This window comes from Littorina saxatilis, unplaced genomic scaffold (assembly GCF_037325665.1).
Source record: "Littorina saxatilis isolate snail1 unplaced genomic scaffold, US_GU_Lsax_2.0 scaffold_491, whole genome shotgun sequence".
Classification (NCBI taxonomy): Eukaryota; Metazoa; Mollusca; class Gastropoda; order Littorinimorpha; family Littorinidae; genus Littorina; species Littorina saxatilis.
The window spans coordinates 1-16,666 of record NW_027128481.1 but is presented as its reverse complement, the minus strand read 5'-3'; the positions used below and the strand labels follow the sequence as shown (position 1 = coordinate 16,666).

The 16,666-nt window shown below is 46.0% G+C and overlaps 2 non-coding genes across 2 annotated transcripts; both read right to left on the bottom strand.

The window, feature by feature from the left end:
* Nucleotides 1-7,981: 7,981 nt before the first annotated feature.
* LOC138956842 (U1 spliceosomal RNA) lies at nucleotides 7,982-8,147 on the bottom strand. The gene has a single exon (XR_011452834.1). It is a non-coding gene; the product is annotated as a U1 spliceosomal RNA (small nuclear RNA).
* Nucleotides 8,148-16,140: 7,993 nt separating this feature from the next.
* On the bottom strand, nucleotides 16,141-16,306 carry LOC138956838 (U1 spliceosomal RNA). Its single transcript, XR_011452831.1, has one exon. It is a non-coding gene; the product is annotated as a U1 spliceosomal RNA (small nuclear RNA).
* Between the last annotated feature and the right edge of the window lie 360 nt (nucleotides 16,307-16,666).

Genomic DNA, 16,666 nt, shown 5'->3' with positions numbered 1-16,666 from the left:
AGGACTTGAGTGTTTGTCCGCTTTCAAAAAGAGGAAAGAAAGAAACAAAAAATAAGGAGAGGAGGGCAGGGGGTGGGGTTGAGTTGATAATGCTCTGTGGAATTTGTTAAAATGAAAAGTAGTTAAGATGTTTCTTGGTAAGAATTATAAGTCTGTATTCTATATCTTGAATAACGGGCTTGTAATATTATTTTTATTTTATTTCAAATCGAGTTAAAAAGTGGAACCTTTCAGGATCACCAATAAAACCAAATAGATGAGCAAGTAAGAGGAACACGAACAATAAATCTCAAAACTTTTTACAAATAAAAGGATTAAGATGTAAGCCACGAAGGCCGTGGTAATAAAAACAATATGTACAGTTTGGCGACTAATGGGCCTTGGGTGAGGATATGTTGTCTAGAAGGTAGTCGCTGGAATCAGGAGGGATGGCGGGAGCCACTCGACCTCAAACTGAAACACGCTGATGTGATAATCTGGGCTTAGTTATACCCACAGCCCCATGTCCGAGTCCCTGACCAGTCGGCACAGCAGCAAGCTGTGTGACCAGCCTAGAGAACTGCTACTGCGCAGATAATCCTGGGGACTCAGACCATGGAGCTGCATATGGTCATATAAGGTTTTAAAGGTAATTCTATTTGTAGCGCATGGAGCGAAAATGTGTTGAAATGAATAGGGTTCTCCACAATGGCAGGACTTGTTAAAGATATGGAAGCGGCAGCCGCCGGCACGGAGGCGTCTGAAGATAGTGAGGAGGTTTGTTGGGAGATCGGGGTGTAGATCGTTCATATCAATGGGTTGATAGGACAGAGATGTTACGTACTGACTTCGAATGAGTTTACGGATTTTACTGTAGAACTCGGTTACTGAGTAGCCGATGTTAGTGTTAGCTGGGCTAGATTCTGCCGCTTCTTTGGCAGCGACATCCGCCAGTTCATTTCCCCGGACCCCTACGTGAGAGGGGACCCAGAGAAATGATACGGATGTGCCGGATGAGATTAACTGGTGACATATAAAGAGGATTTCTCTTTGTAGCTCTGCCCGATTTGATGTGTTTCGATGCAGAGCTTGTAATGAAGAGCGCGAGTCAGAGCAGAAAACTACCGCACGCGGTGTGACTGGGAGGTCATTTATAAAAGTGCATGCCATGAGCAAGGCAAATAGCTCGGCTGAGAATATGGAGATGTCTTTATTAAGAGTATATTTCCTTGAGATTTTGAGATCTGGGATCACAAAGGCGCAGCCAACGCTGCCGTCTGCAAATTTGGATCCGTCAGTAAAGACTTTTAAATGCTCCGAGAATTTGTAGTTTAGGGTTTCTTTTGTAACAGTAGCTAGGTAGACGGGGTTATCTTTTTTGGTAGTATTATCTTCACTGTCGTATATGATAGTAGGGGTTTCCTCAAGCCAAGGCGGGTAGGAGGGCGGGGGGACCCTGGCCAGCTCACTGACCTTCACCCCGCTATCGGCTAGAATGCGGTTTACTGTGTCGGATAAGGGTAGCGTTTTGGCCAAGAGTTGAGTGCTATGTTTGGTGTTGGCCTCATAATTTTGGTGCTGAGGAAAAAAGTCAGTCAGGACCTCGCAGGCAGAGTTCTCTACCGCGTGGGCTCTGACAGCATACTGAGCTGAACGGAGTTTTATCTCATCCACAAGGGGCAGCCACCCACACTCGCTGTAGACTCGACTCTTACTCGCTTGTTGGGAGAGTCCCAGAGCTATTTTGAGCGCCCTGCACTCTATAATAGCCAGTTTTTTCATGAGCGCCGGGCGCGTCGCGAAATAAGCTTCGCACCCGTAAAGGAGGCGGGAGCGAATTAATGCCCGCACTACCTCTGTGACACACTTACGTCCTCTGGCCCAGGATTGGGACGCCAGGTAGCGTATGATATAAAGATCCTTGTTGGCCTTATTGATCAGATGTTCGATATGACTGGTCCAGTTAAGTCGGGTATCGATGATAACGCCGAGGAACTTAACTTCTGAGCTCGGTTTGATAATATCACAACCTATCTTTATACTGCAGTTCCTGTACAGTTGTCTACGGGAGACAACAAGAAAGACTGTTTTATTTGAGGCTAGTTGGAAGCCGTTGGTGTACATATATTGACAGAGGTTGTCGATTTTAGTTTGGTAAGAAGATAAGTCAACAGTGTTGGTAACTCTGTTATGGCGTGGTCTATTAGTGTCTATTAAGGCGAGGTCGTCCGCATACAGAAGTACACTGGCACCGTCAACCTTAACAGAAGTAATGTCATAGAGCATGATGCTGAATAAGTTTGGCGCGATGATACTGCCCTGGGGAACCCCCATGTCCAGCGCATGGGTTTCGGACACCGAAGAGCCCACCCGGACAGACATCTTGCGATTGCTGATGAAGTTTTTGATGAATTGGTACATGTGGCCAGAGACACCGATTCTGCCGAGTTTTAGGAGTAGACGAGCATGCCAGACGCTGTCGTACGCAGATTTAATATCAAAGAAGGTTCCAAGAAGAGAATTATTACTATGTGCCAAGGTCTTTTTGATTTTTTCAGTGACGTGCACAATGTGGTCCGCACACGAACGACCTTGCCTAAAACCTGCCTGGCATGTAGGAATGATATTGTGTTTATTGAGGTGGAACTCCAGCCTCTGGTTCACCACACGCTCAAAGATCTTGCTGAGGTGGGGGGTTAGTGATATGGGGCGGTAACTGCCAGGTAGATTGCCCGGTTTTCCGCTCTTCAATACTGCTACTACTTGTGAGTCTGACCACGCTGCGGGGATAGTATCCTTTAACCAGCATAGGTTGAAAAACTGAGTGAGCAACTTAACAAAGTTAGGTGGTAGATGTTTTATCATGTGATATGATATTGGGTCTAAACCTGTGGATTTTTTTGGGTCTTTCACAGAAGAGATGGCGTTTTGGACTTCTTTTGCCTTAAACATGCAGTTTATAGGCAACTGGTTGTCATCTGGGGGGTATGTGAAACCCTTCTCCTGATCTAACCTATAATTGAGTCGTTCAGTATCTAGGGATTTTGATTGACTATTTTTGGCAAAGGTATCTGCTAATAGGTTTTCCTTTTCAGAGTCAGTTGTGGTCATTTTATCACCCGATAGTAGTGGCTTTTCTTTAGTTCTGTATCTACATTTAAATCTGCGGATTTTCTTCCAGATTTTGCCACAGTCTTTGTAATCTTTAGTTTCTTTGTGGACAAAGTTTTCCCAGTTTTGAAGTTTAGCCTCAGCGGTGATCTGGTTAAATTGTATTTCAGCTGACTTCATATTCGTGAAGTTAGCGTCTGAGCAGTGCCTGAGATATGTCCTAATGTGATATCGCTTGTTTGCCAAGGCTTCATCACAGTCTGCATTCCACCACTCATTCCTTTTGGCCTTACAGTTAGGATTTACTGATTTAAGCGGAATGTGATTATTGGCAGCAGTGAGTATACATTGACGTATGTTATTGTAAGAGGCTTCGATGTCATCCGTAAGGAGAGTTTCCTCCCTGACACCCTCGAGCTCCGCACGGAAGCTGTCCCAATTTGCCTGTTTGTAATTGTACTTTTTTCTGACCTCCGAGTTATTGCGATTAGGGGCGAAGTGGCGGAAGGTAAGAACAATGGGTAAGTGATCGGAGCCGAGGGCGTCCGGGAAAACGTTCCAGTCGATGTCAGTGACTATGGCATTTGAGCAAAGGGAGAGATCGATTGCTGACGGGGAATGGTCAGCTCTGTCTGGAAGTCTGGTTGCCGAGCCATCGTTTAGTATACAAAAGTCAGTTTCCAAAATTACGTCAGCAAGGTTGCTATTGGCATGTTTGTATCTAGGGTTAGCAGAGTCCCACAGAGGGTGGTGATTATTAAAATCACCCATCACGCACCAGTGTGCCCTGCCATGATCCAGGGATTTTAGCCAGTCGGTAGTTCCTTTTTTATTACACCCGTGGGGGTAATATATGTTAACTATGTTGAGGTTTTTGGATCCTTTTATTTCGATTTCAACAGCACATGTACTGAGATTTTCTGAACTAGGGATGAGAGGTGCAAAGGGTTTGTAATTTAAGGAAGACTTTAGATAAATAGCTGTTTGAATGAGTTGCCCTGAGCCCTTTTGCTCTACTATGGGAGGGAAGTTAAAACCATCTATAGAAGGCAGTAGGGAGCGTTTTCTCTTGACTGACTGGATAACTAAGATGTCAGCAGAGTGATTTGATATATAATTATATAGCTGAGAGAAGTTAGAGTTGATAGAGCGACAGTTCCACTGTAATATGATAAATCCGTGACCGCTTTCACCTTGTTCAGCCATTTTAACACGCACAAAGAAGGTAAGTTAAAGGGCAGATTTAAAATAGGTTAGAAAGTGGTTTTAACAGCTTTCATATCCGTCACGGACAACTGCTTGGCACCAGCAAGAGCGCCCAGCGCCAGAGTGGCGCCGCCCGGAATGAAGCGTTCAACCTTGGTGTTGGAGAGTTGTGTGTATGTAGCTGAGAGGGAGTCGATCAGGTCGAGAGGACTCTGCATCTGTCTGGCCTTAACCATGAAGCCGAGGCACTGCTCGATGAAACCTTGAAGGCCTCTTTGTTGTTCATTTAAATTTGCATATTGCTCTCCTGTTTTTAGCTTATCTAGTGCAGCGTCGGCTAGCTCAAGCTCTGCCTTCTCCTGCTCCTCCCTCATCTGCTGCTTTATTTCCTGTTCAGTTTTAAGTTTGTATTCTCTGAATCTCTGGGCCAATCCCTCCTCCATTCTCCCCATCAACCTCTCGAAGAGCTGCTCTTCTTTCGAGTCCTCCTTCCTGTTCTGGGCTTTGCGTAGGAGGGAGGCCTTTAACCCGGGGGTCCCATGAAGCGGCGCCTCTGCCCGAGCCGTCTGAGACTTACAGGGCGCCTGGGGGCCAGGATTTGGATTTTGCGAAGTTGTTTGGTGCTTCGCGGTTGCAGCAGAACTGTCCGCATGAACTGGAAGGAGTGTATTGTCATGTTCGGTCATTTTGTTTTTGATTTCTTGTATTTTATTTACTTGCCCACCCAGGGGGGGTCTCTGGACAGCCAAAGAGTACCCGGACCGGGGGGTTGAGGTCCGCCGGATCGGTTGCGGAGGGGGACGCCAGAAGGAGTCCCTCATTTCCGCTGGGGCAGTCGCTGTTTTATTTTGTTGTTTGGCGAGCTCGCGCCGCGCCCGATCCAGGGCCTCAGAATATGGTATGTATGCTGCCGACCTGATCTTATTGGCCTGCAGCCTCAGTCTCATTTCCGGGCATCCAAGATAAGCGGCGGAATGCTCGCCCTTGCAGTTTACGCAATGTTTGGCCTTGGTGCACGTCGCTCCGTCGTGGCCCTTGGAGCCACATCGGGGGCAGATCTGCACTTTTGATTTGCATTGTTGTTTTAGGTGCGATAGTCTCTGGCACTTCGTACAGCGCCGCACTGGAGGAGTGTAGGGTTCGACGCCGTACACCTCACTCTCCAGAACGACGCTGTCTGGAAGAATTGCCGTTGTAAACGTGACACGGACCGCCTGAGACGGTTTCCCATCCCTAAGGAGAAGACGGCGAAAAGATCGAACCGAGGAGGGGCCCTTTTCTACAAGACTCCCATCCTCCATCCGGACGCGCACGCCCACTGCCATCTCAGACAGGTCTGTTCCTGAATGTATTGTGGGTATGCGTTTAATGACACCTTCGGTTGTTACCTCCGGACGGTGGCATTTCACTCTGATGCCGCCGATCGAGTCTAGCCTCAATAGCTTGTTTTGTTGTGATGCTGAGGAGCACCCTACCAGGACGCTCCCAGCTGCCAGCATGCGTATTTCTTTGACCTCGCCGATGGCAAGGTCAAAAGTTTTTTTCCTCCTGAGGCCGAGTCCCTGCAATGTTGCAGGGCCCTCCTTCAGGTCCTGCACCACCACGGGGAACTCTAAGAAGGAGGGAGGAGGTTGCTTGGGTTGGTAAAGAAGTTTTCTTCGGGGTCTTTGTTTTGTGTGTGTGTGTGTATTGGCAGGTGGTAGTGGCTGTTGAGTTGTCTGGTTTTCTTGTGATTCAGTTAGGGGTTGGGAGGTGTCGACCCCCCGGGCAGATGTTGCATGGGAAATACCTGTGTTTCCCTGAAGAGGGGGACCCTCGCAGAGGACCTTTTGCTTCTTTTTCTTTTTGGGCTTCTTACGATTGACTTCGGTGAAGTCTTCCTCAAAATGATCAGTAATCTGAGAGCGTGGGGGGCTATCCCGGAAGAGAAGAGATTCCGGAGAGCTCTGCCCCCCCTCAGGGTCGTCCTCCCGCAATCTCTTTCTCTTGAAAGGAGAAGATATGCTGGTTTTCTCATTGGTGATTGCTTTATTAAGCTGTTTGGATTTTGGGGACTGACCAGTCCGGCTGGCCCGGTCAGTCTCATTCAGTGATTCCATGGGAATATCTGGGGCGCGGTCAGAACCGCTTGCTGTTTGGTCCATATTAAGGGACCAATCTTGCTCCCTCAGAGCAGTGGTGTCCGTTGGAAGGTAGTTATCTACCCAGATGAACGTTTCCCGCCTATCAGCAAAGGTGGTGTTTGGCAGTTTGTGTTTAGCAACTTGGCTCATCACTTACAAGGTACGGTACGGTCACCAAGAAAAAACAAGCCAAACAGCTCAGGGTTAAAAAGGCAGGATAAAAGCAGGGTAACAAAAGCGTCCCTAGACAAAGAGTGAGCTGAAGCTCACCCCTCTAGCGACTTTCACTTCTCTCCCGAGAAACACGAGGACTCCTGCAGGGCGAGTGGGAACGCCACCAAGGGCAGCTAGCCCCCTTTCTGGACCCACGCCAAGAGCAGAGGGAGCTGTGTCGTGTGTTTAAGACACAACGAAAATGTGATTGTCCCCCTTTACCCTCAGGAATTCGGGAGAAAATCGCTATTTGAGCACTGACTTGGCTATGTAAGCTCGAGGTGCGTTAAAGCAGTCGCTATGTAATCAGCATGTTTGCTTGTGAAAGAACGCACTCTACGGGCCAGCAACTGCAGTGAATTACTCGTGCTGAGTGTGACATGACATGCACGTGGGGAAACACCACAAACCCCGACCCAAAGCAATTTCTCAAACTGCTGTGGTGTTGTTCACACATATACTTTTCTTGAATATCTTTTTTAATCCTATTATTATTAGAAATACTTCAGCCAAACCTAACATGTGTAGATAGTTACAAATACATGTAGTAATGTTGATTTTAAATATTCACATGACTACAATATTTTGTTGATTAATATTAAAACATAGCCCTGTCCTGGAAAATATGTTCAGAACAGCTACTATGCTCAGGACAGCAACTATGCTCAAGACAACTATAATGTCTATTGTTAGCAACCAATCAGATCTGAGTACTTCTCAGTGTATCTCTAAAGATTGCGGCTTAATAAATATTGTCTTACATTAGTTAATTATTGTCTTTTAGAATCAGTAATCATACGTTCACCACACCTATAAAACGCTACATTTTGTTTAATTGCTGGTGCCCTATTTCAGCGAGTTAAAATGAGCATTGCTATTTGATCACAAGGAGCCACAATGGAAATACCCTTTCAGTTAAGACAACTCTTTCGAGAAAACATTAAAAATCAAGATGGATGACTTCCCTTGATAGACAGGGTTCTCTTCGCTCCTTGTTTCTTTTATGCGTGTTTCTCCATCCATTCTTCAACGCTTTCCCTTGACCTTTGTTCCTCTTTATGCATTTCCCACGCCTGAACATGTACTGCCTACTCCTTGACTTCTTAGACCGTCTGAGACCTCCGGCTTATCAAAACGGTCTCAATCATATCAGAATGTAACAATAAACCCAAACAAGTGGACAGATTGTACCCTTTTTATTTTTATTGATTTTTTTACAGATGGAAATACTGATTTTTCCTTAAATCTAAGATCCTTTTTCAATTAAAAAAAATGTATTTGACTTGGTTTAATGAGCATATAAATTGTGAGTGGGGAGGGTGAACTTTTCATTTTCATTGTTTCACTTGCAGGGGATAGCGCGAACGCAGTCCCCCTCACCAAGAAATTACACACTCGAGTCATCAACATTTGTGATGATCGTAGGGGTCAGCCCGCCCGTGTAGTGCAATGGACAGGCCTCGCCCCAGGAGTACCCCCTTGTTGATCAAGGTGTCTCCCGTGCCAGGTAAGTATGTCACATTCGTTAAAATTAATATTAAAAGTCCTACGGTTTTGAGCCATTAAGGACTTGAGTGTTTGTCCGCTTTCAAAAAGAGGAAAGAAAGAAACAAAAAATAAGGAGAGGAGGGCAGGGGGTGGGGTTGAGTTGATAATGCTCTGTGGAATTTGTTAAAATGAAAAGTAGTTAAGATGTTTCTTGGTAAGAATTATAAGTCTGTATTCTATATCTTGAATAACGGGTTTGTAAAATGATTTTTTTTTTTAATTCAAATCGAGTTAAAAAGTGGAACCTTTCAGGATCACCAATAAAACCAAATAGATGAGCAAGTAAGAGGAACACGAACAATAAATCTCAAAACTTTTTACAAATAAAAGGATTAAAATGTAAGCCACGAAGGCCGTGGTAATAAAAACAATATGTACAGTTTGGCGACTAGTGGGCCTTGGGTGAGGATATGTTGTCTAGAGGGTAGTCGCTGGAATCAGGAGGGATGGCGGGAGCCACTCGACCTCAAACTGAAACACGCTGATGTGATAATCTGGGCTTAGTTATACCCACAGCCCCATGTCCGAGTCCCTGACCAGTCGGCACAGCAGCAAGCTGTGTGACCAGCCTAGAGAACTGCTACTGCGCAAATAATCCTGGGGACTCAGACCATGGAGCTGCATATGGTCATATAAGGTTTTAAAGGTAATTCTATTTGTAGCGCATGGAGCGAAAATGTGTTGAAATGAATAGGGTTCTCCACAATGGCAGGACTTGTTAAAGATATGGAAGCGGCAGCCGCCGGCACGGAGGCGTCTGAAGATAGTGAGGAGGTTTGTTGGGAGATCGGGGTGTAGATCGTTCATATCAATGGGTTGATAGGACAGAGATGTTACGTACTGACTTCGAATGAGTTTACGGATTTTACTGTAGAACTCGGTTACTGAGTAGCCGATGTTAGTGTTAGCTGGGCTAGATTCTGCCGCTTCTTTGGCAGCGACATCCGCCAGTTCATTTCCCCGGACCCCTACGTGAGAGGGGACCCATAGAAATGATACGGATGTGCCGGATGAGATTAACTGGTGACATATAAAGAGGATTTCTCTTTGTAGCTCTGTCCGATTTGATGTGTTTCGATGCAGAGCTTGTAATGAAGAGCGCGAGTCAGAGCAGAAAACTACCGCACGCGGTGTGACTGGGAGGTCATTTATAAAAGTGCATGCCATGAGCAAGGCAAATAGCTCGGCTGAGAATATGGAGATGTCTTTATTAAGAGTATATTTCCTTGAGATTTTGAGATCTGGGATCACAAAGGCGCAGCCAACGCTGCCGTCTGCAAATTTGGATCCGTCAGTAAAGACTTTTAAATGCTCCGAGAATTTGTAGTTTAGGGTTTCTTTTGTAACAGTAGCCAGGTAGACGGGGTTATCTTTTTTGGTAGTATTATCTTCACTGTCGTATATGATAGTAGGGGTTTCCTCAAGCCAAGGCGGGTAGGAGGGCGGGGGGACCCTGGCCAGCTCACTGACCTTCACCCCGCTATCGGCTAGAATGCGGTTTACTGTGTCGGATAAGGGTAGCGTTTTGGCCAAGAGTTGAGTGCTATGTTTGGTGTTGGCCTCATAATTTTGGTGCTGAGGAAAAAAGTCAGTCAGGACCTCGCAGGCAGAGTTCTCTACCGCGTGGGCTCTGACAGCATACTGAGCTGAACGGAGTTTTATCTCATCCACAAGGGGCAGCCACCCACACTCGCTGTAGACTCGACTCTTACTCGCTTGTTGGGAGAGTCCCAGAGCTATTTTGAGCGCCCTGCACTCTATAATAGCCAGTTTTTTCATGAGCGCCGGGCGCGTCGCGAAATAAGCTTCGCACCCGTAAAGGAGGCGGGAGCGAATTAATGCCCGCACTACCTCTGTGACACACTTACGTCCTCTGGCCCAGGATTGGGACGCCAGGTAGCGTATGATATAAAGATCCTTGTTGGCCTTATTGATCAGATGTTCGATATGACTGGTCCAGTTAAGTCGGGTATCGATGATAACGCCGAGGAACTTAACTTCTGAGCTCGGTTTGATAATATCACAACCTATCTTTATACTGCAGTTCCTGTACAGTTGTCTACGGGAGACAACAAGAAAGACTGTTTTATTTGAGGCTAGTTGGAAGCCGTTGGTGTACATATATTGACAGAGGTTGTCGATTTTAGTTTGGTAAGAAGATAAGTCAACAGTGTTGGTAACTCTGTTATGGCGTGGTCTATTAGTGTCTATTAAGGCGAGGTCGTCCGCATACAGAAGTACACTGGCACCGTCAACCTTAACAGAAGTAATGTCATAGAGCATGATGCTGAATAAGTTTGGCGCGATGATACTGCCCTGGGGAACCCCCATGTCCAGCGCATGGGTTTCGGACACCGAAGAGCCCACTCGGACAGACATCTTGCGATTGCTGATGAAGTTTTTGATGAATTGGTACATGTGGCCAGAGACACCGATTCTGCCGAGTTTTAGGAGTAGACGAGCATGCCAGACGCTGTCGTACGCAGATTTAATATCAAAGAAGGTTCCAAGAAGAGAATTATTACTATGTGCCAAGGTCTTTTTGATTTTTTCAGTGACGTGCACAATGTGGTCCGCACACGAACGACCTTGCCTAAAACCTGCCTGGCATGTAGGAATGATATTGTGTTTATTGAGGTGGAACTCCAGCCTCTGGTTCACCACACGCTCAAAGATCTTGCTGAGGTGGGGGGTTAGTGATATGGGGCGGTAACTGCCAGGTAGATTGCCCGGTTTTCCGCTCTTCAATACTGCTACTACTTGTGAGTCTGACCACGCTGCGGGGATAGTATCCTTTAACCAGCATAGATTGAAAAACTGAGTGAGCAACTTAACAAAGTTAGGTGGTAGATGTTTTATCATGTGATATGATATTGGGTCTAAACCTGTGGATTTTTTTGGGTCTTTCACAGAAGAGATGGCGTTTTGGACTTCTTTTGCCTTAAACATGCAGTTTATAGGCAACTGGTTGTCATCTGGGGGATATGTGAAACCCTTCTCCTGATCTAACCTATAATTGAGTCGTTCAGTATCTAGGGATTTTGATTGACTATTTTTGGCAAAGGTATCTGCTAATAGGTTTGCCTTTTCAGAGTCAGTTGTGGTCATTTTATCACCCGATAGTAGTGGCTTTTCTTTAGTTCTGTATCTACATTTAAATCTGCGGATTTTCTTCCAGATTTTGCCACAGTCTTTGTAATCTTTAGTTTCTTTGTGGACAAAGTTTTCCCAGTTTTGAAGTTTAGCCTCAGCGGTGATCTGGTTAAATTGTATTTCAGCTGACTTCATATTCGTGAAGTTAGCGTCTGAGCAGTGCCTGAGATATGTCCTAATGTGATATCGCTTGTTTGCCAAGGCTTCATCACAGTCTGCATTCCACCACTCATTCCTTTTGGCCTTACAGTTAGGATTTACTGATTTAAGCGGAATGTGATTATTGGCAGCAGTGAGTATACATTGACGTATGTTATTGTAAGAGGCTTCGATGTCATCCGTAAGGAGAGTTTCCTCCCTGACACCCTCGAGCTCCGCACGGAAGCTGTCCCAATTTGCCTGTTTGTAATTGTACTTTTTTCTGACCTCCGAGTTATTGCGATTAGGGGCGAAGTGGCGGAAGGTAAGAACAATGGGTAAGTGATCGGAGCCGAGGGCGTCCGGGAAAACGTTCCAGTCGATGTCAGTGACTATGGCATTTGAGCAAAGGGAGAGATCGATTGCTGATGGGGAATGGTCAGCTCTGTCTGGAAGTCTGGTTGCCGAGCCATCGTTTAGTATACAAAAGTCAGTTTCCAAAATTACGTCAGCAAGGTTGCTATTGGCATGTTTGTATCTAGGGTTAGCAGAGTCCCACAGAGGGTGGTGATTATTAAAATCACCCATCACGCACCAGTGTGCCCTGCTATGATCCAGGGATTTTAGCCAGTCGGTAGTTCCTTTTTTATTACACCCGTGGGGGTAATATATGTTAACTATGTTGAGGTTTTTGGATCCTTTTATTTCGATTTCAACAGCACATGTACTGAGATTTTCTGAACTAGGGATGAGAGGTGCAAAGGGTTTGTAATTTAAGGAAGACTTTAGATAAATAGCTGTTTGAATGAGTTGCCCTGAGCCCTTTTGCTCTACTATGGGAGGGAAGTCAAAACCATCTATAGAAGGCAGTAGGGAGCGTTTTCTCTTGACTGACTGGATAACTAAGATGTCAGCAGAGTGATTTGATATATAATTATATAGCTGAGAGAAGTTAGAGTTGATAGAGCGACAGTTCCACTGTAATATGATAAATCCGTGACCGCTTTCACCTTGTTCAGCCATTTTAACACGCACAAAGAAGGTAAGTTAAAGGGCAGATTTAAAATAGGTTAAAAAGTGGTTTTAACAGCTTTCATATCCGTCACGGACAACTGCTTGGCACCAGCAAGGGCGCCCAGCGCCAGAGTGGCGCCGCCCGGAATGAAGCGTTCAACCTTGGTGTTGGAGAGTTGTGTGTATGTAGCTGAGAGGGAGTCGATCAGGTCGAGAGGACTCTGCATCTGTCTGGCCTTAACCATGAAGCCGAGGCACTGTTTGCATATTGCTCTCCTGTTTTTAGCTTATCTAGTGCAGCGTCGGCTAGCTCATGCTCTGCCTTCTCCTGCTCCTCCCTCATCTGCTGCTTTATTTCCTGTTCAGTTTTAAGTTTGTATTCTCTGAATCTCTGGGCCAATCCCTCCTCCATTCTCCCCATCAACCTCTCGAAGAGCTGCTCTTCTTTCGAGTCCTCCTTCCTGTTCTGGGCTTTGCGTAGGAGGGAGGCCTTTAACCCGGGGGTCCCATGAAGCGGCGCCTCTGCCGGCCGAGCCGTCTGAGACTTACAGGGCGCCTGGGGGCCAGGATTTGGATTTTGCGAAGTTGTTTGGTGCTTCGCGGTTGCAGCAGAACTGTCCGCATGAACTGGAAGGAGTGTATTGTCATGTTCGGTCATTTTGTTTTTGATTTCTTGTATTTTATTTACTTGCCCACCCAGGGGGGGTCTCTGGACAGCCAAAGAGTACCCGGACCGGGGGGTTGAGGTCCGCCGGATCGGTTGCGGAGGGGGACGCCAGAAGGAGTCCCTCATTTCCGCTGGGGCAGTCGCTGTTTTATTTTGTTGTTTGGCGAGCTCGCGCCGCGCCCGATCCAGGGCCTCAGAATATGGTATGTATGCTGCCGACCTGATCTTATTGGCCTGCAGCCTCAGTCTCATTTCCGGGCATCCAAGATAAGCGGCGGAATGCTCGCCCTTGCAGTTTACGCAATGTTTGGCCTTGGTGCACGTCGCTCCGTCGTGGCCCTTGGAGCCACATCGGGGGCAGATCTGCACTTTTGATTTGCATTGTTGTTTTAGGTGCGATAGTCTCTGGCACTTCGTACAGCGCCGCACTGGAGGAGTGTAGGGTTCGACGCCGTACACCTCACTCTCCAGAACGACGCTGTCTGGAAGAATTGCCGTTGTAAAGGTGACACGGACCGCCTGAGACGGTTTCCCATCCCTAAGGAGAAGACGGCGAAAAGATCGAACCGAGGAGGGGCCCTTTTCTACAAGACTCCCATCCTCCATCCGGACGCGCACGCCCACTGCCATCTCAGACAGGTCTGTTCCTGAATGTATTGTGGGTATGCGTTTAATGACACCTTCGGTTGTTACCGCCGGACGGTGGCATTTCACTTTGATGCCGCCGATCGAGTCCAGCCTCAATAGCTTGTTTTGTTGTGATGCTGAGGAGCACCCTACCAGGACGCTCCCAGCATGCGTATTTCTTTGACCTCGCCGATGGCAAGGTCAAAAGTTTTTTTCCTCCTGAGGCCGAGTCCCTGCAATGTTGCCGGGCCCTCCTTCAGGTCCTGCACCACCACGGGGAACTCTAAGAAGGAGGGAGGAGGTTGCTTGGGTTGGTAAAGAAGTTTTCTTCGGGGTCTTTGTTTTGTGTGTGTGTGTGTATTGGCAGGTGGTAGTGGCTGTTGAGTTGTCTGGTTTTCTTGTGATTCAGTAAGGGGTTGGGAGGTGTCGACCCCCCGGGCAGATGTTGCATGGGAAATACCTGTGTTTCCCTGAAGAGGGGGACCCTCGCAGAGGACCTTTTGCTTCTTTTTCTTTTTGGGCTTCTTACGATTGACTTCGGTGAAGTCTTCCTCAAAATGATCAGTAATCTGAGAGCGTGGGGGGCTATCCCGGAAGAGAAGAGATTCCGGAGAGCTCTGCCCCCCCCTCAGGGTCGTCCTCCCGCAATCTCTTTCTCTTGAAAGGAGAAGATATGCTGGTTTTCTCATTGGCGATTGCTTTATTAAGCTGTTTGGATTTTGGGGACTGACCAGTCCGGCTGGCCCGGTCAGTCTCATTCAGTGATTCCATGGGAATATCTGGGGCGCGGTCAGAACCGCTTGCTGTTTGGTCCATATTAAGGGACCAATCTTGCTCCCTCAGAGCAGTGGTATCCGTTGGAAGGTAGTTATCTACCCAGATGAATGTTTCCCGCCTATCAGCAAAGGTGGTGTTTGGCAGTTTGTGTTTAGCAACTTGGCTCATCACTTACAAGGTACGGTACGGTCACCAAGAAAAAACAAGCCAAACAGCTCAGGGTTAAAAAGGCAGGATATATAAAAGCAGGGTAACAAAAGCGTCCCAAGACAAAGAGTGAGCTGAAGCTCACCCCTCTAGCGACTTTCACTTCTCTCCCGAGAATCACGAGGACTCCTGCAGGGCGAGTGAGAACGCCACCAAGGGCAGCTAGCCCCCTTTCTGGACCCACGCCAAGAGCAGAGGGAGCTGTGTCGTGTGTTTAAGACACAACGAAAATGTGATTGTCCCCCTTTACCCTCAGGAATTCGGGAGAAAATCGCTATTTGAGCACTGACTTGGCTATGTAAGCTCGAGGTGCGTTAAAGCAGTCGCTATGTAATCAGCATGTTTGCTTGTGAAAGAACGCACTCTACGGGCCAGCAACTGCAGTGAATTACTCGTGCTGAGTGTGACATGACATGCACGTGGGGAAACACCACAAACCCCGACCCAAAGCAATTTCTCAAACTGCTGTGGTGTTGTTCACACATATACTTTTCTTGAATATCTTTTTTAATCCTATTATTATTAGAAATACTTCAGCCAAACCTAACATGTGTAGATAGTTACAAATGCATGTAGTAATGTTGATTTTAAATATTCACATGACTACAATATTTTGTTGATTAATATTAAAACATAGCCCTGTCCTGGAAAATATGTTCAGAACAGCTACTATGCTCAGGACAGCAACTATGCTCAAGACAACTATAATGTCTATTGTTAGCAACCAATCAGATCTGAGTACTTCTCAGTGTATCTCTAAAGATTGCGGCTTAATAAATATTGTCTTACATTAGTTAATTATTGTCTTTTAGAATCAGTAATCATACGTTCACCACACCTATAAAACGCTACATTTTGTTTAATTGCTGGTGCCCTATTTCAGCGAGTTAAAATGAGCATTGCTATTTGATCACAAGGAGCCACAATGGAAATACCCTTTCAGTTAAGACAACTCTTTCGAGAAAACATTAAAAATCAAGATGGATGACTTCCCTTGATAGACAGGGTTCTCTTCGCTCCTTGTTTCTTTTATGCGTGTTTCTCCATCCATTCTTCAACGCTTTCCCTTGACCTTTGTTCCTCTTTATGCATTTCCCACGCCTGAACATGTACTGCCTACTCCTTGACTTCTTAGACCGTCTGAGACCTCCGGCTTATCAAAACGGTCTCAATCATATCAGAATGTAACAATAAACCCAAACAAGTGGACAGATTGTACCCTTTTTATTTTTATTGATTTTTTTACAGATGGAAATACTGATTTTTCCTTAAATCTAAGATCCTTTTTCAATTAAAAAAAATGTATTTGACTTGGTTTAATGAGCATATAAATTGTGAGTGGGGAGGGTGGACTTTTCATTTTCATTGTTTCACTTGCAGGGGATAGCGCGAACGCAGTCCCCCTCACCAAGAAATTACACACTCGAGTCATCAACATTTGTGATGATCGTAGGGGTCAGCCCGCCCGTGTAGTGCAATGGACAGGCCTCGCCCCAGGAGTACCCCCTTGTTGATCAAGGTGTCTCCCGTGCCAGGTAAGTATGCCACATTCGGAAACACCACAAACCCCGACCCAAAGCAATTTCTCAAACTGCTGTGGTGTTGTTCACACATATACTTTTCTTGAATATCTTTTTTAATCCTATTATTATTAGAAATACTTCAGCCAAACCTAACATGTGTAGATAGTTACAAATACATGTAGTAATGTTGATTTTAAATATTCACATGACTACAATATTTTGTTGATTAATATTAAAACATAGCCCTGTCCTGGAAAATATGTTCAGAACAGCTACTATGCTCAGGACAGCAACTATGCTCAAGACAACTATAATGTCTATTGTTAGCAACCAATCAGATCTGAGTACTTCTCAGTGTATCTCTAAAGATTGCGGCTTAA